The 26,399-nt window shown below is 43.2% G+C and overlaps 1 protein-coding gene across 1 annotated transcript in view; it reads left to right on the top strand.

The window, feature by feature from the left end:
• CALD1 (caldesmon 1) overlaps positions 1–26,399 on the top strand; it is a 128,432-nt gene that overhangs the window by 61,971 nt on the left and 40,062 nt on the right. The gene's annotated exons all lie outside the window — the stretch shown is intronic.

Below are 26,399 nucleotides of genomic sequence, written 5' to 3'. Positions count from 1 at the left end.
CCCAATGGGGGTCACTGTGAGTCAGAATCGACTCAATGGCAGTGAGTTTGGTTTGGAATAACTAATAGGAGGAGCTCTTGTGGCACAGTAGTTAAAGCACTCACCTGCTAACGAAAAGGTGGGTGGTTCCGCTCTGTGGAAGAAAGGTATGGCAGTCTGCTTCCGTAAAGACTATAGCCTTGGAAATCCTATGCAGCAATTCTACCCTGTCCTATAGGGTCACTATGAATCAGAAACAATTTGACAGCAATGGTTTTGAGTTTTACGTGTTTTTAATGACTAACAACCTTGAGCATCTTTTCATGTGCTTATTGGCCATTTATGTGTCTTCTTTGGAAAAATGCCTCTTCAAGTCCTTTGCCCATTTTTTAATTGCGTTGTCTTTTTCTCGTTGAGTGGTAGGAGGTCTTTATAAATTTTGGATATTAAATGCTTGTCAGATATATTGTTCCCAAATATTTTCTCCCTTTCTATAGGTTATCTCTTCACTTTTTTTGATAAAGTCCTTTGATGCATAACAAATTCTCATTTTAATGAAGTCAAATTTGTATTTTCTTTTGTGCTTGTGTTTCTGGTGTAACATAAGAATTCATTCTCAAAACAAGGTTTTGAAGCTTTACTCATATATTTTCTTCTAAGACTTTTATGGTTTTAGCTCTTATATTAAGGTCATTGATCCATTTTGAGTCAGTTTTTGTGTATGTCATGAGGTATTGGTCCAACTTCCTTTTTTTGCATGTGGAGACCAGTTGTCTCAGCATCAGTTATTGAAGAAACTTTTTATCCCATTGTATGTACTTTGGACCCTTGACAAAAAATCAAATTCCCATAGATGTATGGGTTTATTTCTGAATTCTCAATTTTATTCCTTTGGTCTACATGTCTACCCTTATATTAGTACCATACTTTTGATTACTATTACTATAGCTTTATTTGTTGCTGTTAGGTGCCACCATGTTGTCTCTGACCCTATGCACAACAGAACAAAACACTGCCCAGTCTGGTGCCAGCCTCACAATGATAGCTTTACACTGGGTTTTAAAATTGGAAAATATGAATCTTCCTACTGTGTTCTCCTTTTTTTCAAGGTTGCTTTGGCTACTTGGGGTCAGGGCCAGGCTCTTTTTCTGCCTGACATTCTGAAATCTTTAAAGAAAATAAAATATATAGGAAACGAGTTAGACAGGTTTCTTCTCAGTTTGGTAGGTTCAGTTCAGTTGTTTGAAAACCAACAGAGGAGAATTGTGCTTTCAACCAAAATCAACTTCTGGACACATGGGTATTGTTTAAAGTTTATTTTACACACATGTAAAGAGTGAAATACTGTGTCAAGTAGTGAAAACACAGCATATCCATTCTAAAGTTATAAATAATGAAGTTAAATTTTAATGTTTTCTCTGTGTATTATTCATCCCTTGATATTTAATTTAGTTAGTAAATGCCTCTTTATTTAATTTGCTTTAATATTAAGCCAACTTCACATCCTGAAGTCATGAAATTGCTTTCTGCAGCAAAGATAGGATGATGTGACCAAGGAAATTTAAAAAAAAAAAAGCTTATCCATCTTAGAAAATAAGAGGATTTTATGGGCAATACTAGCACAGGGAAACATTTTGCATTTTGGAAGAATCATGGATTAATCAGGTGTCCAGAATAACTCATTATTCTCAACATCCTTCCTGGATATTTCATTACCAAGGAAGAAAAACCCTTGGAAATTCAGAGAGCTGGATGGACTGAATACTGAAGACACAGAGATAAAGAGACACAGTCCCTTCCATTAGAGAACTTCCAGTCTAGTTGGGACTTGAACAATTACAATAAAGAAAAGAATCACCTTAATGGTACTGTACAAAGTATACCAGGAACATAAGAAAATGAGGAAATCTGAAGAGGAAGAAGTGATTCATTCATAAGGAATGAATAAGAGTTTGACAAATAAATAAACAAGGGGAGGAAATTCTAGGCAGGAGGAGCAACATCAAAAGAAGGAGGAAAGAGAGCATAGCACATTTGGGAAACCAGGTTGGCATTGTTGGAGCTCATAACACAAAGAAAGGAAAATAGGAAGTAGATGAGATGAGATAGGTAGTCAAGGACCAGAAGCCAAAGGGCTTTGTATATCATGTGATGGAGCTGATATTCTATTCTACGGGTAAAGGAGAGCTACTGAGAAAAAATGAGCAAGGAACAACGTAGGACATCACTTTGCTGGAATGAGAGTGATGTGTTAGATATGGGGACCAAGAATGAAGGTCAAGAAAGCAATCAAACCCTCATCATAGTTCTCCATGTGGGAGTTTTTCAGTCCTGAACAAGAGCAATGGATGTGAACAGGAAGAAATGAAAAGAAATACTTGGAAGTGGGAACCAGCAGGTATTAATCAGGACTAGAGTGTAAAGGGTGCCTAAACTCCAGCATTACTTCCAGGTCCCCCTTGAGCAACTGAGGCCCCGGTGTTTTCATGAACTGTGATCGAGAATACAGGAGCAAGAGTGAGTTTGAAAGAAAGATGTAGAACTCAGTTTCAGACATGGTGCATGTCACGGAGGTAGAATTGGCTAGTAGGCATTTGAATAAAAGGGTTTGGGGCTCAGGAGAGCAGCCTGAGCTTGGAACATAAATGAGAGCCATCACCTTACAAATGACAAACGCTGTAGGCAAAGATGGGATTAGCCAGGGAGAGAGTGTTGAGTAGGAGGGAAGAGTGAGGAAGAAACCCAATGGTTAACACAAAGGAAGCTACAAAGTGAATGGAAGGCAGAAAATTTCAAAGAGGAAGGTACTGTTGACAGCGTCAAAGATCTCAGTGAGGTCAAGTAAGACGGGGTCTATAAAGGACCCCTTGGACATCTAGTTCTAATTACAGCTCTTAAAAAAAAAAAACAACGACTCACTGCCATCAAGTCAATTCCAACCCATAGTGATCCCCTTTGGGTTTCTGAGATGGTAAATCTATATGGCAGTAAATTGCCTGGTCTTCCTTCCACGGAGTAGCTGGTGAGTTTGAACCACCAACCTTCTGGTTAGCAGTCAAATGCCTTAACCACTGTTATAGCTATTAATACTGGGATTAAAAGTAGCAAAAACATTCTGTGATAGTTTAACAAACAAATTAAACCGTCTTTTAGATATTTTGACCAACTGAGCAAGTGGTAAAGATGCCTGGAAGAAAATCACCTAACTTGTTCCATGTAGATATATTACAAGGTGAGTTTAGGCTAGGCACAAAGTGGATAAAACTAACTTAATAGTTAAACGCTACAATGGTAAGACAGCCCACAACACAGTGCAATGAGCTATTTTTGGCTATCTTAATGATTCATCTAATGTATTACAGTTTTGGCTGGAGCAGATGATAATATTTCTAAAGACTGGCTAAGTAAAACTTGCTTAGTTTACCTCCTTGTACCGAGTTATTTTTGCTTCTACAGACATGCAAAAGGCCAGACTCAACATTAGTGTGGACAGTGAGATGGGAGAGAATGTGGTGGAGGGATTTGAGAAAATCACAAGAGGAGATGATGTGGGAGGAGTTATGGAGCAAAGCAGGCATGCACCAGAGCAACAGAGAAATAGAGAGTTTCTGCTCTGGTCATGAGCCAGGCCAAGGCCGGCTATGTGAGAAGAAAAGAGTCAGGCTGATGGAGCGTGCGCACACGCACGCACGCACACGCATTCTTGCCAAGCAGGCCAGAGTGCACATTCAGACTGGAAAGCACCAGTTGACTCTGTCTGACTTCAGCCCCCGATTATTGATCAGTCAAAAGGCAAATATCTTTTTTGTCTATAACCACTTTTTAGTTCTTCTAAACAAGAAAGACCTAGATTCTCCAGCTCTGAAGTCATGGGGATTTTCTGTATGTTGCAATATAATGCCATCTACAGAGAAAGCAGCCTCAGAATGAGAAACAAGTTTACACCTAACTGCACTAATACTTTTTGTGGTAGTTAAATTTGTGTGGCAACTTGGCTGGGCCTGGTTGAGTGGCGGGGCAGCGGAATGTAGTTATTCCCCATGGTGAGATTGGTAATTAACAACATGATGGAATCTATTGGAGCGGCTGAGTAGCTGCTTTGGGGATGTGGTCTGTTTCCCATATATAAGAAATAGCTTTGGGAACAGTCTCTAGCTTATGGCAAGCTTGAACCTTGCTTGTAGCCGTGTCATTGTTCAGTAGCCTGCCATGCTCTGCCGATCCTGGCACTTTCAATGACTTGAATCAATGGCCTGCTGTGTGGTTTGGTAACACTGGGACTGTGCCATTTTATTTGTCAACCTTGTGCTTGTTAGCCTCAGCAGCTAGTAGCTGCCTGAGGCAAGAGATGCCTCCAGCTTCAGTGGGCCGGGAGCAAGAGGCAGAGCTGAAGCCCAAAGTTGAGGGGCTTTCACCCAGCGACTAGAGCCCAGCACTTTGAACTTGGACTTAAAGCCTCCGAACTATAAGAGAATAAACTCCTGTTTGTTCAAGCCATCCCATTGGTGGTATATTTCTGTCAGAGTGGCACTATTTGCATACTGGACCAATGAGTGAGATTCACCAAATGCATACCTGGGCACACACTGGCAAGAAAGCTTGTGAATAGTAACTGCTTCCAACTTCTGAGGAGAAAGAATCAAGAGAAACGTGAGATCGTGAGATGATGGGGTTCCACCTGCTGTATTTTCTTCTAATGCTTCTATCTCTAGGTCTAGCCATGAAGCTACCACTCTCACTCCTAAAACCAAAAAAAAAAAAACACAAACTCACTGCCAACAAGTCGGACCTAACTCATAGTGACCCCTCCTTGGGTTTGTGAGGCAGTATCACTACGGAAGTAGATTGCCCAATCTTCCTTCCGAGGGGTAGCTGGTGGGTTTGAACCACCAGCTTTCTGGTTAGCAGTCAAGTGCTTTAGGCACTACACTACACCACTCCTAGTAAACATTAAAAAAAACAAAACAAACCAACCACTGCCATCAAGTCAATTCTGACTCATAGTGACCACCATTGAGTTTCTAAGGCAGTAAATCTTTACAGAAGTAGATTGCCCAACCTTCCTTCCGAGGAGTGGCTGGTGGGTTTGAACCACCAACCTTCTGGTTAGCAGTCAAGTGCCTTAGGCACTACGCTACCGAAGCTCCCAGAGTTCCTAGGCTGGTTTAATACAGTTCCATCATTTCACAGAAGTGAAGTTGAAGCCTGAGAGATTGTTTGTTCCTTGGTGAATGATGAGGCTTCAATGTCTAGGACTCACAATTAAAGAACAAGCCCAAAGGTCCATGCAACTTGGCAGCTGGCGTGATTAGAATGTCTTGTTATATTCACACACCAATATGGATTTTCTGCTTTTTTGACAGCCCACAAAGCTGAATGGGTGTGTGTGTGTGTGCACACGCACGCTCACGTGTGTGTGTTGTTCTCTTTATTGCAGGGGTGACCTTTTCCCACCCCTCTTGGTTAGAGAAGAGAAAGCTCTAGTGACTTAAAACACCATTTTTTCAGTAAATTATCATGAGCCTTGTATAGAATTGTTGCTCTTTCCTCATCAGTGGAGTTGAGTAAGCCACATGTCATTGGTCTGTCCATTCAGAAGGCATTGTCCTCGGTTCACACTAAAACTTTGAACTGGGTTCATGTTGGTGTATGTGTTGCAATTCAGGTAAATCCAGGTGGGCTGAGGCTGTTCTCATATGCAGGGATAAGTTAATTAAACTTCATAATAGCCATTGTTCAGTGCTTTATGTCATGTGCATTTTCTTGAGTTCAACTACCAAAAACACTCATTAAATCCCTACTTTATGCAAAGTACACTGGTAGGGCTCACTGCCATCGAGTTGATTTGACTCATAGTGACCCCTTCTTGGGTTTCTGAGGTGGTATCTCTACAGAAGTAGATTGCCCAGTCTTCTTTCCAAGTAGTGGCTGATGGGTTTGAACCGCCAGCCTTTTGGTTAGCAGTCAAATCCCTTAGGCCCTGCACCACCAGAGCTCGTTTCCAAGACACTTAGGACTCTACTCAGAAAGGGATCAAAATTGGGTAGAGTGGGAGGAAAAATGTGGAACAAAATACAACAAGACAAAAATGACCAGAATTACTGGCCAGATAGAGACTGGTGGAACCCCCAAAACTGGGTTATTCTTTGGGCCTGGAAATGGACTCACTTCCATGGATTGGCTCTCTGCCCGACAGTAGAAAGACCTACAAGCAGAACACCTACCCCAGGGAGATGCACCCACCTACCCTAGGGAGATGCAGCCCTTAGAGCAATCAGCCATGAGACATCAGAGGGGCAGCATTCTCACAGAGGGAAAGCTGGGCAGACAGGATGCATGGATGAGAAGGGCACAGGGAGGGGTGGTCACAGAGAGGGGAGTGGAGGAGAGCTTTTTATGGGCAGGGATCGTAATTGGGGCCGAAATCAAACGTGCATGACCTATTGAGGGTAAAATGAGCCTGCTTTGTAAATTTGCACCCAAATCACAATAAAAAAATAAAAAAAGAAATTTATGATTCAATATGGGAGAAGAGATAATATACATATAACAATGATAAGGAAATAGACATGTATGCATGTTTTGTTTTGTTTTGTTTTTTTTGCTTCATTTTTTTAAACCTATGTTGTTTCCACTGAGTTGATTCCGACTCATAGTGACCCAATAGGACAGAGTAGAACTGCTCCATAGAGTTTTCTGGGCTGTCAATCTTCACAGGAGCAGATCACCAAGTGATTTTCCTGAGGCCAACCTTTCGGTTAGCAGACAAGCACTTGAACCATTGCATCATTAGGGCATATTTATTTGTTTATTTTTATTAACTTTTTATTGTGATTTGGGGAAAAGTGTACAGAGTTGATTGATTTTCTATTCAACAGTCCATATGTATTTTGTTTCATGACATTGATTGCAATCCCACAGTGTAACAGCACTCTTCCCCCTTTGTCCTTCTTTCCTGTCCCTTCCTGTTTTCTGAGCTTTATTCCTCGGCAAATGCTGCCCTTTTGATCCCTTATGCTTGCTTGTTCTAAGAAGTGCCTTACTTACAACCTTCCTTGTGTTGTTGTTCACCCCATGGGCCTGTCTATTGTTTGGCTGAAAGTTGAGCCTTGGGAGTGAGTTCAGGTAACTAAGGGCCATAGTCTTCATAGTCTTGGGGGTGCTACCAGTCTCTATCAGACCAGTCAGCCTGATCTTTTTTATTATTTTGAGATTTGTTCCACATTTCCCCCACTCTATCCAGGATTTCCTAGTGTGATCCCCTTCAGAGTGGTCGGCACTGGTAGCTGGTGGTCAGCACTGGTAGCTGGTGGTCGGCACTGGTAGCTGGCACCATCAAGCTCTTCCGGTCTCAGGGTCGTGGAGGCTCAGGCTCACACAGTCCCTTGGTCCCTTAGACTAATTGTTTTTGTGTGTCTTTGACTTTCTTCACTCTTCTTTGCTCTGGATGAGGAGAAACCAATAGTTGCACCTTAGATGACCAATCACAAGCTTTTCAGACCCCAGTTGCTACTCACCAAAGTAGGATATAGAACAATGTCTTTGTGTACTATGTTATGCCAATTGACCTTGATGTCACCCACAAGTGTGGTCCTGAGCTCACAGGCCCAGTGACTCACTCCCTCAAGGTGTTTGCTTATGGTAAGAAGTTTTTATAAGTTTGCCCTGTTAGCTCTACTGTACACAGGGACATTTTTACAGCACATGCATTTATGTATGTAGAAATATCATCTTTCAAACCTATGTATGTTGTTGTTTGTTGTTGTTGTTTGCCATCGAGTCGGCCCCGACTCATAGCGACCCCTCCTTGGGTTTCCGAGGCAGTATCACTACGGAAGTAGGAGTGCCCAACCTTCCTTCCGAGGAGTGGCTGGTGGGTTTGAACCGCCAGCCTTCTGGTTAGCAGTCAAGTGCCTTAGCCACTATGCTACCAGAGCTCCTAAAAATATGGTGTGGTTATATTCTTGTTTGCCTACCCGTACCTGATCATCTTGCCAGTCTACCTCACAGATTAATGGTTTGTTATTACTGATACCACAGCATTGTGTATGTAACAGCGTCTACCGTTGTTGTCTGTAACTCTTGTGTACCTCCCCATGTTTCCATTTTCCTTAATGGTATTGTGCTGGGCATCCACTATTTGTATATTACCTTTCCCTTCACTCAGATTGGAAGCTCTGATATCATAGTGCCTAAGGACTTGACTGCTAACCAGAAGGCTGGTGGTTCAAACCCACCAGCCATTCCTCAGAAGGACAATTGGGCAGTCTACTTCCATAGAGATACCGCCTTGGAAACCCAAGGAAGGGTTGCTATGAGTCAAATCGACTCAATGGCATTAGCATCACTATTTAGGAGCTCCAGTGGCGTAGTGCCTAAGGCGTTTGACTGCTAACCAGAAGGCTGGCAGTTCAAACTCACCAGCTACTCCTCAGAGGGAAGACTGGGCAATCTGCTTCCAAAGAGATGCCACCTCGAAAACCCAAGGAGGGGTCACTATGTGTTGGATCTGACTCAACGGCAGTGAGTTTGGTTTGGTTTTTTTGTTGTTGTTCACTCAAACTAATATGTGTCTCTTACCCACTTAGTAATTTTTCCTCCCCTCCCCCTTCCACCTCTGGTAACCATCAAAGAATGTTTCTTTCTGGGTATGAACCTTTCCTTGACTTTCTATATTAGGGGAATCATACAATATTTGCCCTTTTTTGATTGACTTATTTCAATCAGCATAATGTCCTCCAAGTTTATCCACGTTGTGAAGTGTTAGATTCTCATTAGGGTTCTTTTTTTTTTTTTTTTGACTAATAGGAGTACACTATAAAAACAAGGTCAGAGACCATTGGCTTAGATCGCCAAACTTTTCTGTAAAGGGCCATATGATGTATATTTCTTGGTGTGTGGGATATACAGTCTCTTCACAATTACTCACTTCTGCCATTGGAGTGTGAAAACAGCCGTAGACAATACAGGTCTGTCTGTGTTCCAATAAAACTTTATTTACAAGAACAAGGAGTGGGCTAGATGTGGCCTGCAGGCTCCCGGGTTCAGCTGGTTGAAGCTCTTTGTTAATACACAATAGCCTCACAGAAGCTCACAGAAGATCACACATTAGAAAGAAAACAGGTGTGGGAACCTAGACCTGGGTCACGTGCTGATTTTGTACCCACTTGTGTGAGTCACATCACCTCCGAAACACCCGGCTACTGTGTACAAAATGTGGAGCTTGGATTCAAAATAATCCCTGAAGTATCTTCGTTTTATTTTTCTGTGATTCTAAAATCTCATCACTTTGCCCCAGCAATAGATTTCTGCTGGGATCTGATTTTTAGAAGCAGAGAAACTAGCTCCAGGAAGTGAAAATCTAATTTAACTCTGTAGGCAGCGTGAGTGCGAGAGAGCAGAGAAGGTGGCAGGACTGTGAAGAGATGTAAATCCTATTCTGAAAGATTGGAAATCAGAGCTGCTGGCTCTTGAAGGACCCTCCACAGTGCTGCTGGTCCCCAGGACTGTGGGGTTTGCTGCACTGAAGTCTCTCTGCAGCTAAGATTTATGGAGCCCTTGCTGTTGGGTAGCTGGACCTAGCTTCTTTTATTTTGGGGGCAAAGCTGCAGAGCGCAGTGAAACACCTGGAATGGATCTGGAAGCTAGAAGACCCTCCGCGTGTGCCTTTCTCTTGGACATGCTTTCCCTGGGCCCGGCTCCGAGGAGGGAGCTGCTTTGCTTCTTAACAATCAGCTGCCGTCAAGTCAACTCCGACTCTGGTTTGTCAGAGGAAGATCGTGCTCCACAGGGTTTCCAATGGCTGCGGTCTTTGGGAGTGAGATCACCAGGCTGTTCTTCCGAGCCACATCTGGGTGGACTCGAACCTTCCACCTGAGTAGTTAACCGTTTGCACCACCCAGAGACTGTGCAAAGGTGAGAGGAGGGAGGAAAGAGTGAGGCAATGCCCCGGGGGGGGGGGGAAGGAATGGAGCCCAGATAATGTGGGGAGGAGGCAGCAAATAGTACATCTTCCAATTAGGAAGACTAAGAGTAGGGGCAGGAATGCCCCAGAGAGCGCCTGGAGGGAAGGAAAGATGAAGGACTGTTAGGACAGTCCATTCCCTGTGAATTTGCCTGTATTAAGTGCTGCCTGTCTAGTGGGGATGCTGGAACCCCCTCAGCTAACACAGACCACGTGACTGTAGTCAGTGGCCTCCTCATGCCCCGTACCTTCTCAGTCTCAGTGGGGACATCTGACTCCCTCCCACAGGGATTCCCAGTCTCACAGGGTCACAGTCTCCGTGTAAAGGCATCTCGTTTCAGTTTGTCCAGTCACTTTCTTTCTCTTAGCCAATGTTTGGGCAACGTGATAGTGGCACCAGAAGTTGGAGCTCCACCTCTGAGATTAGGGACCTTTGTGAATCCACGAATATTTCACATTAGGGAGCAAGGCTTGAAGTGCTGGATCATTCTAAGATGCATCTACAATGAGTTCATGATTTTCCCGTTGGCAGATGGAAGTGCAAATCTCTGTTGCTAGGAGATTGGGTCTTTGGATATGAAAAGAATCTGAGTGTTTCTGTAGCTGTGGTCAGATAAGTTGCATCCAGACGGACCAGGAGGAATGTGGGCATTTCCCTGCACCCTCTGGGTGAGTGTGCAGTCAGTTGTAGATCCAAGTCCAGACCAATACTGAACAGAAAGAGCCATCAGAGTATACTGCCATCAACCATACAAGGAGCCCTGCTGGCACAATGGTTAAGCACTCGGCTGCTAACTGGAAGGTTGGTGGTTCAAACCTACCAGCCAGCCCGTGGGAGAAAGACCTACAATCTTCTCCCATAAAGATTAAAAAAAGGAAAGAAAAAAAAAAAAATCCATTGCCATTAGTCAGTTCAGACTCATAGCATCTCCACAGGACAGAGTACAGCCACCCCAGAGCATTTCTGAGGCTGTAGTCCTTACGGAAGGAGCCCCGGTACCATAGCGGTTATAAAGTATTTGGCTGCTAACCAAAAGGTCGGCAGTTTGAATCCACAGCTGTTCCACAGAAGGATGAAGCAGTCTACTTCCGTAAAGATTGACAGCCTTGGAAACCCGGTGGGGCAGTTGTGCTCTGTCCTATAGGGTCGCTGTGAGTCAGAATGCATTCAATGGCAATGTTTTTTTGTTATGGTTGTTGTTTTTTAATGTTTACAAGCAGATTGCCTCACCTTTTTCCCCCAGAATTGAGAGCTCAGCCACTGTGTCACCAGGCCTCCTTCTGGAAAGACTATAGCCTAGGCGACACCATGGTGCAATTCTGCTCTGTCCTGTGGGGTCACTGGGTCAGAGTCAGCGCCACAGCTCTCAGCGACAGTGAATCATAGAGATCGGGGTCTGAATTGTTTCATCATATTTCACTCCTTCAAACAAACAAGTCAGGTATGACCCCATGGTCCCACATATATGGAACAGACACATGTATGAAACCAGAGCGTATTAGCAGTTACCAAGGGCAGGAGGAAGGGGAAAAGGAAGTGTCTTTAGGGGCACTGAGTTTCTGTTCAATGGGGGTGGAAAACTTTGGGAATGGATAATGGTGAAGGTTTCCCAACACAAAAACATAACCACTGTCACTGAATTGTACATGTAAAACCTGTTAAATTGGCAAATTTTTTTGTTACATATATTTTTACCACAATAAAATAGTTAAAAAAAAAAAACCAAAACACAAGTAAGCACAAGGTTTATTGTTCATATTTTCAATGCACGTAAAGCAAAATCATCCTGTAACAAACCCCACAGACACTGACCAGCCCAAATCAGATTTCACTTTTGACTGATGCATATGGTTAATTAATAATACCTTTTGAAGATTCCTATTAATTACTTAGGAATCTTATTACACAAGAATCCTAGATCGGAGATGAAGAAGAGCTTATAGTTAGGAAAACACAGGGATTGTGGGGCTTGTCTTTTGAGGTCACACTTTATATCAAATGAATCTTAGGGAAACAGGAAGGAGTCTGGTGGTTTCATTTTAATTGGTTTACTGGCCACTTAAACATTCCTTTCACTCCTTTTTATTCATTTCAACTGAAGCTTAATTCAAAAATCAAATGAGAAAATATCTCTCACCTACCATCAGCCCTCTTTCCACAACTGTCCTTTCAATAAGCAGTTAAATTTTAAAAAGAAACTGTTTACATTTGACCAACCTTATTGTTTCAATAGGATAGGATAGGCGGGGTGGTGCAAATCCATTCCTGTTTGTGACTGTGTAAATACATTTTAGTTTATTTCAGGAAAATGGAATTATCCTCCCAAAATCTGCATTTAATGAGTTTGACAGAGGTGTTATTTCTTTTAAAAAATAAATGAATCTATTAGCTATATGACCTCAGACAAAACATTTAATGTCTTTAAGCTTCAGTTTCCTCTTCTTTGATGTGTTCTCAAAATAATAGTAGCTGCTTTGTATGACTGTGTATAGATTAAAAGACAGAATACATGAGGAATACTGACATGACCCCCAGGGAACACTCGCCCAGGTGCTGTTAAGTCAACTCCAGCTCTAGGCTATGACATACATGGTGGAGTAGACCTTTGCTCCATTAGGTTTCCATCGAACACCAGCCCTTTCTTCTCAGGCCCCTCCGGGTTAGACTCCAACTTCTAACAGCCAAGCAAGAGAACCTTCTGTACCACCCAGGATTCCTCAGCTCCAACTCACTGCCAACAAGTCGATTCTGACCCATAGTGACACCCTTCGGGTTTCCAAGGCAGTAAATCTTTACGCACATAGATTGCCCAGTCTTCCTTCTGCAGATTGGCTGGTGGGTTTGAACCACCAGCCTTCTGGTTAGCAGTCAAATACTTTAGGCACTACACCACTCCTTGTTGTTGTTACGTGCCGTCAAGTCAGACCCAACCCAAAGCGACCCCTCCTTGGGTTTCCGAGGCAGTATCACTATGGAAGTAGATTGCCCCATCTTCCTTCTGAGGAGTGGCTGGTGGGTTTGAACTGCCAGCCTTCTGGTCAGCAGTCAAGTGCTTTAGGCACTACACTATGCCACTCCTAGTAAACATTAAAAAACCAAACCAAATCAACCACTGCCATCAAGTCAATTCTGACTCATACTGACCCCCATTGAGTTTCTAAGGCAGTAAATCTTTACAGAAGTAGATTGCCCCATCTTCCTTCTGTGAAGCGCTGGTGGGTTTGAATCACCAACTTTCTAGTTAGCAGTCAAATTCCTTAGGCACTTTACCACCAGAGCTCCTTTAAGTAAACATTAGATAGGTGTAAATTACTATTATTAGTGATCGTATCATTCAAAGAGAACATTCCATACTCTTCAGATCCAGTATTGCTAAACTTTTGAGGGGAAAAATACTGATCATGATGTTCTTTTTTGTGTGACTCTGAAATATGTCAAGAGCATGATTTACTTTTTTAACTGAATGTCTCAAGCTTGAATTCTGCGTATCCAAAACATTCCAAGCAGGAAAAACTACAGATCAGAAAGCAGAAGCAAATGAAGCTGTGGTGAAGGGGGGAGAACATCTGAATAGAAATAAAAATGGTTGCAAGTAAAACAATAATAAATAATGCTGACTAAAAACAAAGACACTCAATGCAAAATGGTACCTTGGATTGGATCCTGGGACAGAAAAATGGAATTAGTGCAAAAACTGATAATGTCTGAATGAAGTCTGTCATTCAGTTGATAGCAATGTCCCAGTGTTAATGTCCTCATTTTGCTACATGTTTCATGGTTTTATGTGAGATGTTAACATTGGGGGAAGCTGGATAAAGAACACTCTACTTTATCTTTGGAACTCTTCCATAAATCTAAAATTGTCTCCAAATAAAAATTTAAAATAAATAAAAGAGAAACTAAAAACTCAACATGAAAGTAAATCCAGATTCTATTCACTTCGTTCCTCGTGAATATCACACATTACTTGACTTTTTAAAATAAAAGAGCACTAACTGAGTAAGAAGTTAAGACATTTGTCCCATCAAAACTATAATCTCAATAGCTGTTGATAACACACTGTGTCTAATCTGTCATTATAAACTAGAGCTATTTGACTACTAACCAGAAGGTTGGCAGTTCAAACCCACCAGCCACTCCTTGGAAGAAAGATTGGTCAGCCAACTTCCGTAGAAATACTGCCCCAGAAACCCAAAGAGTGGTCGCGATGAGTCAAATCAACTCAATGGCAGTTGAGTTTGGTTTGTTTGTTTGCTTTTAACGCATATAAACACAGATGAATCTCAAAACTTTAATGGTTTATGAAAGAAGTTAATCACAGACTACATAAGGCTTGATGATGTAAAGTTCAAAAACTTTTTTTTTTCTATCACCTGGGAATGCACATTTTAGTGCTAAAACTACAAAGACAAGCAAGAAACTAATGCACAGCAAGTTCAGGTCAGTGGTGATTTGGAGGTATTTAGGAAAAGAGAATGACATTGCAGAGGCCACAAAGTACCACTGGGGCTGGTGGTTAGTTGGGTCGTAAGTACAGACACACCTCACTGTGCTGCGTTTCACTTTATTGCACTTCCCAGATAATTGCATGTTTAACAAATTAAAAGTATATGACAACCCTGGGTCAAGCAGGTCTGTGGGTGCCATTTTTCCAACAGCATGTGATCACTTGATGTCTCTGTGTTACGTTTCAGTAATTCTCATAATATTTCAAGCTTTTTCATAATACTATTGTGCACTTAATAGACTATAATATAGTGTAAACATAGCTTTTCTATGCACTGGGAAACCAAAACCTTTGTGTGACTCTCTGTATTGCCATACTCACTTTCCTGTGGTGGTCTAGAACTGAACCTGCAGTATGTCCATGGTCTGCCCGCACATGGGTGCTTCTCCCATTATTCCACTTTAAAGCTGGCTTGTAATGTATATTATTATTATAGTACAACACATTTCATGACAAAAGTTTGCTTTTTTATTTAAAAGATTGATCCCAACCCACTAGAACCATCATTGTTAACTTTCCTGTGGCCTCCTGCATCGATTTAGAGGTGAATCTTCTAAGCTGAGGATCGCATAGCTGGTCCCTTACTCAGCCACATCAACCTGGAATCAGAATCCGAAACCCTGCTCCTCCCCAGGTCCCCTCAAGTCACACAGGACCCATCAGACCTGACCTGTTTGACTGACCTTGTAGTCGTAATAAGGAGCTCTGCTCTGGTGCACAGTGCCTAAGGCATTTAACTGCTAACTAGAAGGTTGGAAGTTCAAACCACTAGTCACTCCATGGGAGGAAGACTGGACAATCTATTTCCTTAAAGATTTATTGCCTTAGAAACCCAGTGGGGTCGCTATGACTAGAATTTACTTGATGGCAGTGGGTTTGGGTTTTGGTTCTGGTTGTGTAGTTGGTAATGCAGTTGGCTGCTAACTAGGTCAGCTGTTGAAACCCACCAGCTGCTTCACAGGTGGAAGATGGAGCAATCTACTTCCATAAAGATTTATAGCCTCGGAACTCAATGGAGGTCTCTATGAATGGGAACCAACTTGATGGCAGTGAGTTTAGTAGTCATAATGATACTGAGAACCAGCCGACCAATGTGGTGGATAGGTGGAGGTGAGGTTTGTCTTCTACTGTCTGATGTTTCTGTCTACACTGTTCTGTAGCACATTTCTCTCATCATGGTCTGTGGTTATAGAAACTCATGTGATTAAATGAGTAAAGCAAATGGTGGGTTGGTGGTGAAAACACATTGTTGTTGTTGTTATGTGCCGTTGAGTCGGACCCGACTCACAGCGACCCCTCCTTGGGTTTCCAAGGCAGTATCACTACAGAAGTAGATTGCCCCATATTCCTTCCAAGGAGTGGCTGGTGGGTTTGAACCGCCAGCCTTCTGGTTAGCAGTCAAGTACCTTAGGCACTACGCTACCAGAGCTCCGAGTGAAAACATATGTAAGGACATATATGTGACAAGGACATATATAAGAACACTAACCCTTACAAGCACGATATTTTACTATCAAGAGTCAGAATATATGGCTGGAATGCAGAGTTGAGTGACAGTCAAATGTGCGTAGGTATGAGGACTCCGGGGTTCTCACTCAGAGGGAACAGATGGAGTGAGCTCTCCTTCTGGGAAACTCTGCCTTGCATGCCTTCACTGGTGAAAGGCACACGGCTGATCCAACACTGAGTTCTGCAATGGAATACAGTGTGATTTTACCTTTCCCTTCCATAAATAAATACATAATAAATGAATAAATAAAAATTTTTCTGAATCAAGATGACTTTCATTCTGCCCTTGGATGATGCGAATGGTTAATATACTTGGCTGGTAACCAAAAGGTTAGTAGTTCAAGTCCACCCAGAGGTTCCTTGGAAGAAAGTCCTAGCAATCTAGTCCCAAAACATCAGCCCCTGAAAACCCTGTGGAGCCCAGTTCTGCTCTGACACCCAGGGGGTTGCCATGAGTCAGAGTCATCCAACTAACAATTGGTCGTGGTTCTTTCATTGTGTCCTATATTAGTTATCAACAAACCATTTGACTACCAGCTATACCAATCCTCCAAATTTCTGACCTGTTGTTGTTGTTGCTATGTGCCATCAAGTCATACCCGACTCATAGCGACCCCTCCTTGGGTTTCCGAGGCAGTATCACTACGGAAGTAGATTGCTCCATCTTCCTTCCGAGGAGTGCCTGGTGGGTTTGAACCGCCAGCCTTCTGGTTAGCAGTCAAGTGCCTTAGGCACTACGCTACCAGAGTGTCTGCTCCTAAAAAAAAAAACATTTTTACTTTCTCAATTTTTTTTTCTTCATTGTCATTTTTAATGACTTTCTTTTAAGGAATCCAAAGAGAGACATTCAGAATCAGGCTTCCTGCGCATTAACTGAAACCGCAACATTTTACAGACACCATATATAAACAAAATCATATTTAAGAGCCAGGAATGTTTCTGTAAACTTCTTTAACTGTCAAACATATAGTAAATCTGAAGAGTGAATATGACTCATTTCAGTAGTGCAGACTCTTCCCTCATGATCACAGCGTTGCCTGAGACTTTGCTAAGAGCATTTGGGCAATTTGGAGAGCTGATTGGATGTGTTTGGAGAATTTGCTGGCGTTTCATATTATGAAGGGAAATCACTGGGGCGGGGGTGGGGGGTGACACATGAAAAAGAATAATGAAAGAACATCTGAGTCATTTTGTCTCCAGTTAGCTGATGAATGCATTTTCAACCCATCTGAGATTGTTAACTCTTTTATTTAGATCCCATTTAAAACCCAGGTTAAGACAATGGCATTGGCAGAACCAGTGATGATGGGAATTAAAGAAAAGGCGTTGGCTAAACATCACCCTTCATGAAGGCTGTGAGCCCAGGCATTTTCCTCCTGGGTCTGGTCCCCATGAGTGTGCACAGCTGCAGAAAGCTGGGAGCAGGATCATGTTTGGCATTTCCGTGTCTCGGTCACGGGGCTGGAATCTCTCCTCTGATGAAAGCCACCTTCTCCCAAAACTGCTCCATTTCATGGAAATAGAAATACAGGGGGATAGAGGGCCAAGCTGATCTTGAGGGCTCTGTCTACCACCTACTGCCCTGTTATGGACTGAATTGTTTCAAAAAAAAAAAAAAAGTCAGCTTGGCTAGGCTGTGACTCACAGTATTTGTGGTTGCCCTCCATTTTGTGATCTGATTAATTACCCTCCATTTTGTGATGTGTTGTAAACCCTAACCACTAATCTGCTTCTGTAGTGATACTGCCTTGGAAACCCATGGAGGGAAGGGTCACTATGAGTCGGCTCCATCTCCATGGCACACAACAACAACAACAACAACATATGTTAATGAGTCAGGATTAGTGTGGGGAATACCTTGACTCACAGCCTTTCAGGAGCATGTGACTCAAATCACCACCTTCACTCAAGTCACACCCTTTATCTTACAAGAAATCAAAAGAGAGAGAAGTGAGCAGAGAGAAGAGGGACCTTCCTACTACCAAGAAGGGAGAGCTAGGAGCAGAGTGTGTCCTCTAGACTCAGGTCCCTATGCTGAGAACTTCCTAGACCAGGGGCCGAGAAAGGAGACAAGGACCTTCCCCTAGAGCCCCTGAACTCAGGCTTCCAGCCTCCTAAAATGTGAGAAAATAAATTTCTGTTTATTAAAGCCACCCACCTGTGGTCCTTCTGTTATAGCAGCACTAGAGAACTGAGACATACCCTAGAAGGTGCCATGAATTCACAGATGCACAACTACTGGTAGACCTGGCTTCTTATCCCTTTCATTCTTTCAGGTGGTTGATTCATTTGGTCTGGTGGGGTTTTAGGTGCACTGCTCTGTTTTTAAAATATAAGAATGTGGTGAAAGCAAGGAAAACACCGAGACTGGGAAACTTTAAGCCGGATGGGGCTTCTTTAAGGCTTCCTCACTTAATCCGTGGGTCTGTGTGTGTACCTGCACATGTCTGCATACTTCCCAAGCATGAGTAATGTTGAACATGAAAGTGTTTAAGATGACAGCTCCGTCTGTTCAAAGGCCCTCTTGCAACCCCTTCCTACAGAGCAGTGGCTCTCTGGAAGTAGAGTTATTGCAAGAGATCTCAAATTCATATCCACAGCAAGTATCTCTGTAGTCTGATAAATAGCTGTCTCATGTATGAAAGTGTTTTGTGAATACATGTCAGTGCAGTGATTTGTAAGATACAGATTCCTTTTCACGCATTAAGGAATTTTAGACACTTTTTATAAAACTCATTTTATTAACCAAAAAATAAAAAATAACCAATTTGGCAGGATGTCTTCCATTGTTCTCCGTGTTTTAAAAAGATCCTCATTCCTAAAATGCCAGAAACCATCCCCATCCAGGATACAGGAGATGCAGTCTCCTGTGGTCCTTTCCATCGGCGTGGACTGTACTAATGTACATCAACCCATTTGGTTATTTGAAATGGCAAAACATAGGAATGGAAATTGGAACTACTCTGAAGGGAACTTTGACAGAATCCCTTAAATTGGAATTGAACACATACTATCCCACTTGTTAATATCTACCCTGAAAATCCCCCTATGCACAAGAAGACACGGAAGCATTGTGTGAAGCAGAGGAAAATGGGGGTGAGGGGGGCCCAAGACCTGTTGAAAGAAGAATAAGTAAACAAACTATGGAGTACTATGCCATAGATGAAAAGAGTAACCTGTACCTTGGGGAACTGAGATTCAAAAGTCATCAAACATATTTCTCTTGGCCCTCCATATCCATAGGTTCCACATCCGTGGATTCAACCAAGGAGCAAAAATATTCAGGGAGGAAAAAAGAAATTTAGTGGTCATAGCGATCCCTCCAAGGGTAAGAGGAAGCACAAGGTGCTGTTTGCATACCATTGACATTGTATTAGATACTGTAAGTAACCTGGAGTATATGGGAGGATGTGTGTAAGGAGTATGCAAATACTATGCCATTTTATAGAAGGGACTTGAGTATCCATGGATTTTGGTATCCATAGCAGTCCTGGAATGAATCCGCTGTGGATACCAAGGGACGGCTGTGTTAAGTAAACACAAGAAATTTTCAAAATGGTAACTGTATTGCATATACATATATATATATATATAAACCCACTGCTATAGAGTTGATTCCAACTCATAGCAACCCCCATAGGATTTCCAAAGTTGTGAATCTTTTCGGAAGCAGACTGCCTTGTCTTTCTCCCTTGGAGCAGCTGGTAGGTCAAACCAACCTTTGGTTAGCAGCCCAACACCTTAACCACAGGATCGCCAGAGCTCCTTGCATATATATATATATATTGTTGATGTTGTTGTTATGTGCCGTCGAGTTGGACCCGACTCATAGCGACCCCTCCTTGGGTTTCCGAGGCAGTATCACTACAGAAGTAGATTGCCCAACCTTCCTTCCGAGGAGTGGCTGGTGGGTTTGAACCGCCAGCCTTCTGGTTAACAGTCAAGTGTTTTAGCCACTATGCTACCAGAGCTCCTATATATATATATATATATATATATATATATATATAAAATTTATATTTTTAAAAAATAGGCTATCAAGATTGCAGATACAAACTTGATTAACTATTTGGTTATCTAGTTGATTACTCAGTATAATATTGTGATTATCAACAGAAAATCAGTAAATTTGCACTCATGGTAAATTCATCCCTACTTCTTTTTCATTAGAAGTATGTAACGCTTCTAAGCATGTAGTAAAGTCATCCCTCTTAAACATGGTTATTATTTTTCTTCATGCATTTTTAAACATAAGGTGCTCTGGTGGAATAGTGGATAAGGCATTTGGCTGCTAACCAGAAAGTCAGTAGTTTAAACCTACCAGCCGCTCTGTGGAAGGCTAGGGAGAGGATGTACTTCCATAAAGATTTACCACCTCAAAAACCCAATGGCGGTCGTTATGAGTCGGAATCAACCTGACAACAGTGAGTTTGTTTTTAACACGGCCTCCTGAGAAGAGGTCTTGTTTCATTACTGAGATGCCACAAGTGGCATTTTATTGGAAAACTTCAAGGATCAGGTACTGTAGTCCCGAGTCATAAGTGAGCAGCTTGGGAAAAGGCAAAGAAAGGGCAGGGTTAGAATAGCAGCGTTCTTCAGACTAGGGGATCATGGGTTGAAAAGCAACCACCCATGATGTAGATGGCGTTTCCCATGTTGCACAAGTCTTGAGAAGCGTCCGACGGGAAGATGGGATGAGGAGGGCACTGGGACAAGATGACAAGTAGTGCCTAGCTCCAATGTCCGACTAAGGAAGCTGTCACCAGTTCCTTTTTCTCTCCTCTAGTTCACATTTGGTCACTGGGTAGTGCAAACAGTTTGCGCCTGACTACTAATCAAAAGGTTGGTGGTTTGAATCTGCCCCATGGCACTGTGGGAGAAAGTCTTGGGGATCTACCTCCATGAGATTACAGCCATTGAAAACCCTATGGAGCACAGCTCTACCCTGAAACACATGGGGTTGCCGTGAGTCAGAATCAACTCGATGGCTATAGGGGGAAAAAAATGTATATATTTAGACCCTGGCCCTTCCAAATACAAAGACATAGCCTCCTCAGTGATGTCCTTATTTACCATCTCCATGTTGTTGTTGTTGTTGTGTGCCATCAAGTCGGACCTGACTCATAGCGACCCCTCCTCGGGTTTTCAAGGCAGTTTCACTACGGAAGTAGATTGCCCTTCTTCCTTCCAAGGAGTGGCTGGTGGGTTTGAACCACCAGTCTTCTGGTTAGCAGTCAAGTGCTTTAGGCAGTACGCTACCAGAGCTCCCACCATCTCCATAGTATTTTTATTTATTCAAACTTTCTAGCTAAAAGGTACAGAATTCATCATAATTGTCTTGTTCCTTGAATATACGCAGACAGCAGAGCTCTGGTGTAAAGCTTTAGAATGCCTTTGGTGTAAACCCACAGCATTCCAAGGGAGTTTTTCCACTGCATACATCTGTTTTTTTTCTTACAACACCAGGGCCCTTAAGCAATGGATCAGAGAGTGGAAGTCTTCTCTACTCTTCCCTACCATGGACACAATCAAACTCCGTCTTGTAATTCATCACTTTGGATTTTGAGATCTTTTAACACTTGTTCACAAACACACACACACACACATTACACACACAAGACTCACTCTCTTTCTCCTGAATATTCAGTGAGTCATTTGCTGTCAGCAGTACAGACCTTCCTGCAAAAAGGTCGGTCTTACATTTCTCCAAGTATTTGTGCCAAGTCATGAGTAAAGGCAGTAGTTACCAAGAAACCAAGCATAATACTGCATGTCTACCCTCTTCCACCCAGTGTGGGTTGGAAGGTCATAGGTCTGGCCCATTGATATTTATTTAATGGTGTTACTTTATACATCATTTGTGAGTAATTAGTTTCTTTGAAAAAGAAAAAGAAGGAGCCCTGATGGTGCAGCAGTGAAGCGCTTGCCTGCTAATTGAGAAGTTGGCCCACCAGCAGCTTCACGGCAGGAAGCCCTGGTAATCTGCTCCCATAAAGATTACAGCCTCAGAAACCCTAGGGGGCAGTTCTACTCTGCCTCATGGGGTTGCTATGAGTTGAAATCAACTCAACAGCAAACCACAAGCTTAAAAAAGAGCAAAGTTGATGAAAATTCTGTTGAACATGATTTCATCTTTCTCAGTTGACTCAGAGAAACTGCAAGATCCCACACTGCCCTGAGTCATCTGGGAAAATCAGATGTCTTTGTACCCTCAAAATATGGATGGGCTGGTTAATAGTGGTGCTAAGGATTGAATTATGCCTCCCAAAATAGGTGTGTTGTAAATCCTAGCCTCAGCTGTGTTTATAATCCCATTTGAAAATGGGTGGTCTCTGTTACGCTAATTACAGGATTAGTGTAGGGTGTATCATAAATCAATCTCTTTTGAGAGATAAAAGATAAAACAAGCAATCAAAAGAAGCAGAGATGGGGAAGGAGAGATGCTAAACTCCATGAAGATTACCCAGGAGCAGAAACTAAGAGACAGGACCTTCCTGCAGAGCCAGCAGAGAGAGAGAGCCTCACCTAGAGCTGCCACCCTGAACTAGCACCGTCAGCTGTGAGCAAATTAATCTCTGTTTGCAAAAGCTACCCATTCGTGGTATGTCTGTAATAGCAGTAGTGGCTAACTAAGACAAGGGAATTAAGGGGTGTTTATCTATTTTGAAAAAATAGTAACGGTAGACTTGTGGTAGTCTGAAGGGTAGGCTGCTGTGAGAGAGAAACCTAAGATCAGAGAAACTTGTGTTTGCTTTGCACAGTGAGGCTAGAGGAGAGGCTCACAGTTGAATTTCCACACATATCAAGTCATTTGCCATGGTCACAATTTCACTTATAAAGTAGAAAGGCAACCGGTATGGGACTGAGCCAGCAACTCAGCATGTTATGATTCAAAATACCATGAAATCATTTTGGCATTTTTTTGTTCTTCACTTCGAAAGCAATTTTAATGTATCCTTATTACGGTAATAAAAAGTCTTTTGAACATTCAGTGCTGGTAACTGCGTATCCTGCACTCCCTCGGTGGTGCAAACCATTAATGCCCCGGGAGACTTACTGAAAGTTGGAGGTTCTAGTCCGCCCAGCGGCTCCTTGGAAGAAAGGCCTGGGGGTCTGCCCTCCAAAGAGTCAGCCATTGGGATTACAAAGCCCGGTTCTGTTCTGACACACAGGGAATAGACGGGAGTCAGAGTTGACTCCACAGCAACTAGTGACTAAGCAGCCAGGCCAGGCTGCCTGTGGAGAGTGGATGTATACACATACCAAGCCAGAAGGGCTACGGGAGGCTGTGGGGACACTCCTCAGATGAGAATCCAAGGTGAAGAAACGTCAAGGGAGACTGTCCTAGATGGCAAAACCAGGTCGTGTCAGAGCTAAAAGCCAGCCACAAACAGCCAGGAAGCACAACTGGTCGCTGGGACAAGAAGGCAGTCACCTCTCAAACCTTTCCATGATAGTGGGGAATTAATGGCATCAAGTTAGATTCCATTTAGAGGTAAGGTTTGCTCTTATCATAGGGGCGTCCCACATGGAGCTTAGAGGTCTTGTGCTTGTGTTAGAAGAGGAAGGCCCCAAGAGATAGCCAAGATCTCATGGCTGGTCCAAAGAGTTAGAAAAGCGAATTAAGGCTTTGTGTTTGATTAGCTCGGGAAGCAGTCCTTAGGGCTCATTTTCCCTGCTGTGGTTAAAACTGTCTGCTGAGAAATAAGTGAAGGAATAGCAGACCAAGAATCTGAACCCAACCCACTGGGAAGGGCCTTTGACAAAGAAGTAGAATGAGACTGGGTTAGAGTGGGGTGTTGGAATCAGGCCACACTGTCCCCTGGCATCCAGCAAGTCTGAAATGGAACTCATCCTGCCTCACCTCCTCAGCAGACCCCTCCCAGCAATAACCACAGAACGTGACGCTGCGGGTGCTGTACGCGACATGGCCAGGATCCAGTCAGTCTCACACATCGCAGAGAGGGAATGGGCTGCAGGACCCTGAGTCACCTGTCCAGACACCAGGGTTTCTGAGTCCTAATCCAGTTAAGAAGGAGCCTTTGTGGTGCAGTGGTTAAGTGCTCGGCTGCTAACCAAAAAGTTGATGGTTTGAACCTACCAGCCTTCCGCTGATGACAAATTCCATAAAGTTGGCAGCTTTGGGAATCCATGGGGATAGTTTTACTCTGTCCTACAGGGTCCTCTGTTGTTATTGTTACGTGCTGTCGAGTCGCACCCGACTCATAGTGACCCCTCCTTGGGTTTCCGAGGAAGTATCACTACGGAAGTAGATTGCCCAACTTTCCTTCTGAGGAGTGGCTGGTAGGTTTGAACCTCCAGCCTTCTGGTTAGCAGTCAAGTGTCTTAGGCACGATGCCACCAGAGCTCCCACACGGTTCCTAAGAGTCAGAATCAACTCAACAAAAGTGGGTCTGGTTTGGGGTGTTTTGGTTATCTAGTCATGGAGTCCTGGGTGGTGCTAATGACTAACGTTCTTGGCTGCTAACTTAAAAGCTAGTGCCTAAGGCATTTGACTGCTAACCAGAAGGCTGGCAGTTCAAATCCACCAGCCACTCCTCAGAAGGAAGATTGGGTAATCTACTTTCATAATGATACCACCTCGGAAACCCAAGGAGGGGTCACTATGAGTCGGATCCAACTCGACAGCGGTGAAGATCAAGTCTACCCACCACCTCCAAAGAAAGGCCTGGTGGTCTACTTCTGGAACCAGCCATTGACAGCCACAGGGAACACAGTTCTACCCTGACACATTTGGGGTCACCTGGGTCAATTCAGCAGCAACTGGGTTTTAAGCTAGCCTTCCTTTCTCTACATCACTCTGCCCTCCTCCCCATACTTGTGCAAATAAGCCCAGCAGGTTACAGCATTATTAAGGTACACTTTACCTATATTGGCATTTGACTGCAGTATGCTAGCAGATGCCAGTAAGTGTGAAGTCAAATTTTTTGAAATAGCAAAGAACCAACCAGCTTTTGGCATCATTAATGTGGTTTTTAGATGATACCTAGGTGAAAGGCCTTTGTAGCATTCAAATCAAAATATGGAAAGACATAAAGTACTGGATCTAAGCTTCAAAATGCCTAGCTTATGAATCGAACATGAGTGATTAAGACTGAGCAAACCATCATCAGCCCAATTAGCTTCATACTGTTGGCGTGAACTTTGATGTTGTATGACCCTGGTGCTCTGTTTTCTTTAATGTGTGAATGATTTTAGCTTTGGAGTTACAGGAGAATGATAAGCATGAAGCATTTACATATCTGGGTTTATATTTATAGCTACTTGAGTAACATTATAATGAAGACACTGACTCTCTGGTATAAAATGCAGCCCTCTGCACAATATAGCACCCTCCCTGGATGGAGACCCAGCTGGCCACTCACCCCAGGGCCAGCTAGCACCACCTACCCCTTGTTGTCAGTCTGTCTCAGTGCACATCCCTCCTTCACAAGAAGACAAGTGAACCACGTGGGCCATTCCCTCTTGAGTCTGTGTAGCTACGCAGTCTCCAATTCTTTTTTGGGAGGAAGTGTTAGGGAAAGCCTATCTAAAAGTTGGCATTGAGTCGATTTCGACTCCCGGTGACCCCATGTGTGTCAGGGTAGACTCATACCCCATACGGTTTTCAGAAGCTGGTTTTGCAGAAGTAGACTGCCGGGACATTCTTCCAAGATGCCTATCGGTAGACTTGAACCTGCAACCTTTTGGTTAGCAGCTGAGTACCTTAACCGTTTGCACCACCCAGGGACTCCATGTACACACTCATGTTTGTCAATCCTCGTGTGAGGGTTGGTACTACCAGCAGACGTGACATGGAGCATAGACTCCAGTGGCCAGAGAAAGACCAGTGTCAAAGACTTCCAGATGCTAGCGACTGGGAGCCAGGCAGCATGTACTGAAATGGCCCGAGAGGATAAGAGTGGGTTCAATGTGCATCTGCCCTCGCCCCAGTCCTGGCGTGGCCCAGCTTATCTGATCTTGCTGACTGAGTCATCAGCAAGTTGTCTGAACGTGATGAGGACTGTATAATTAAGGATTGTATCATTTCCTTAAGCAGGCATTTGCTTCAAATGAAGCAATGAAGGGTAACTAACAAAGATGCATATGCAGTCTCAGTAGCTCTTCTGCCTGCCTCAGCCCTTAAGAACCTACAGGTACACCAGTGGGCTTCCGTGATGTGCCCAGCACATGGGTGGTGAGCAGACCAAAGTATGTTGAAGGGAACTTACAGAGAACCACCTCCTCTTCAAAGTGAACTGCCTTTGACACTTCCCATCAACTGTCTGTCAATAACATCTTCCATCTCCAGCGCAAAACCACCAAGAGGGAAACAAAACCCCAGCAAAGAGATGTCCTACTCTCAACTGCAGTGAACCGCTTTGGTTTAATAACCTGTATGTCCTAGTTTCATAACATAACTTGCTTCTTTCCTGATC

This window comes from Orycteropus afer, unplaced genomic scaffold (genome assembly GCF_000298275.1).
Source record: "Orycteropus afer afer isolate SDZICR_OR568_19922 unplaced genomic scaffold, OryAfe1.0 scaffold00365, whole genome shotgun sequence".
NCBI lineage: Eukaryota > Metazoa > Chordata > Mammalia > Tubulidentata > Orycteropodidae > Orycteropus > Orycteropus afer.
This window is presented reverse-complemented; position numbering and strand designations above follow the sequence as displayed.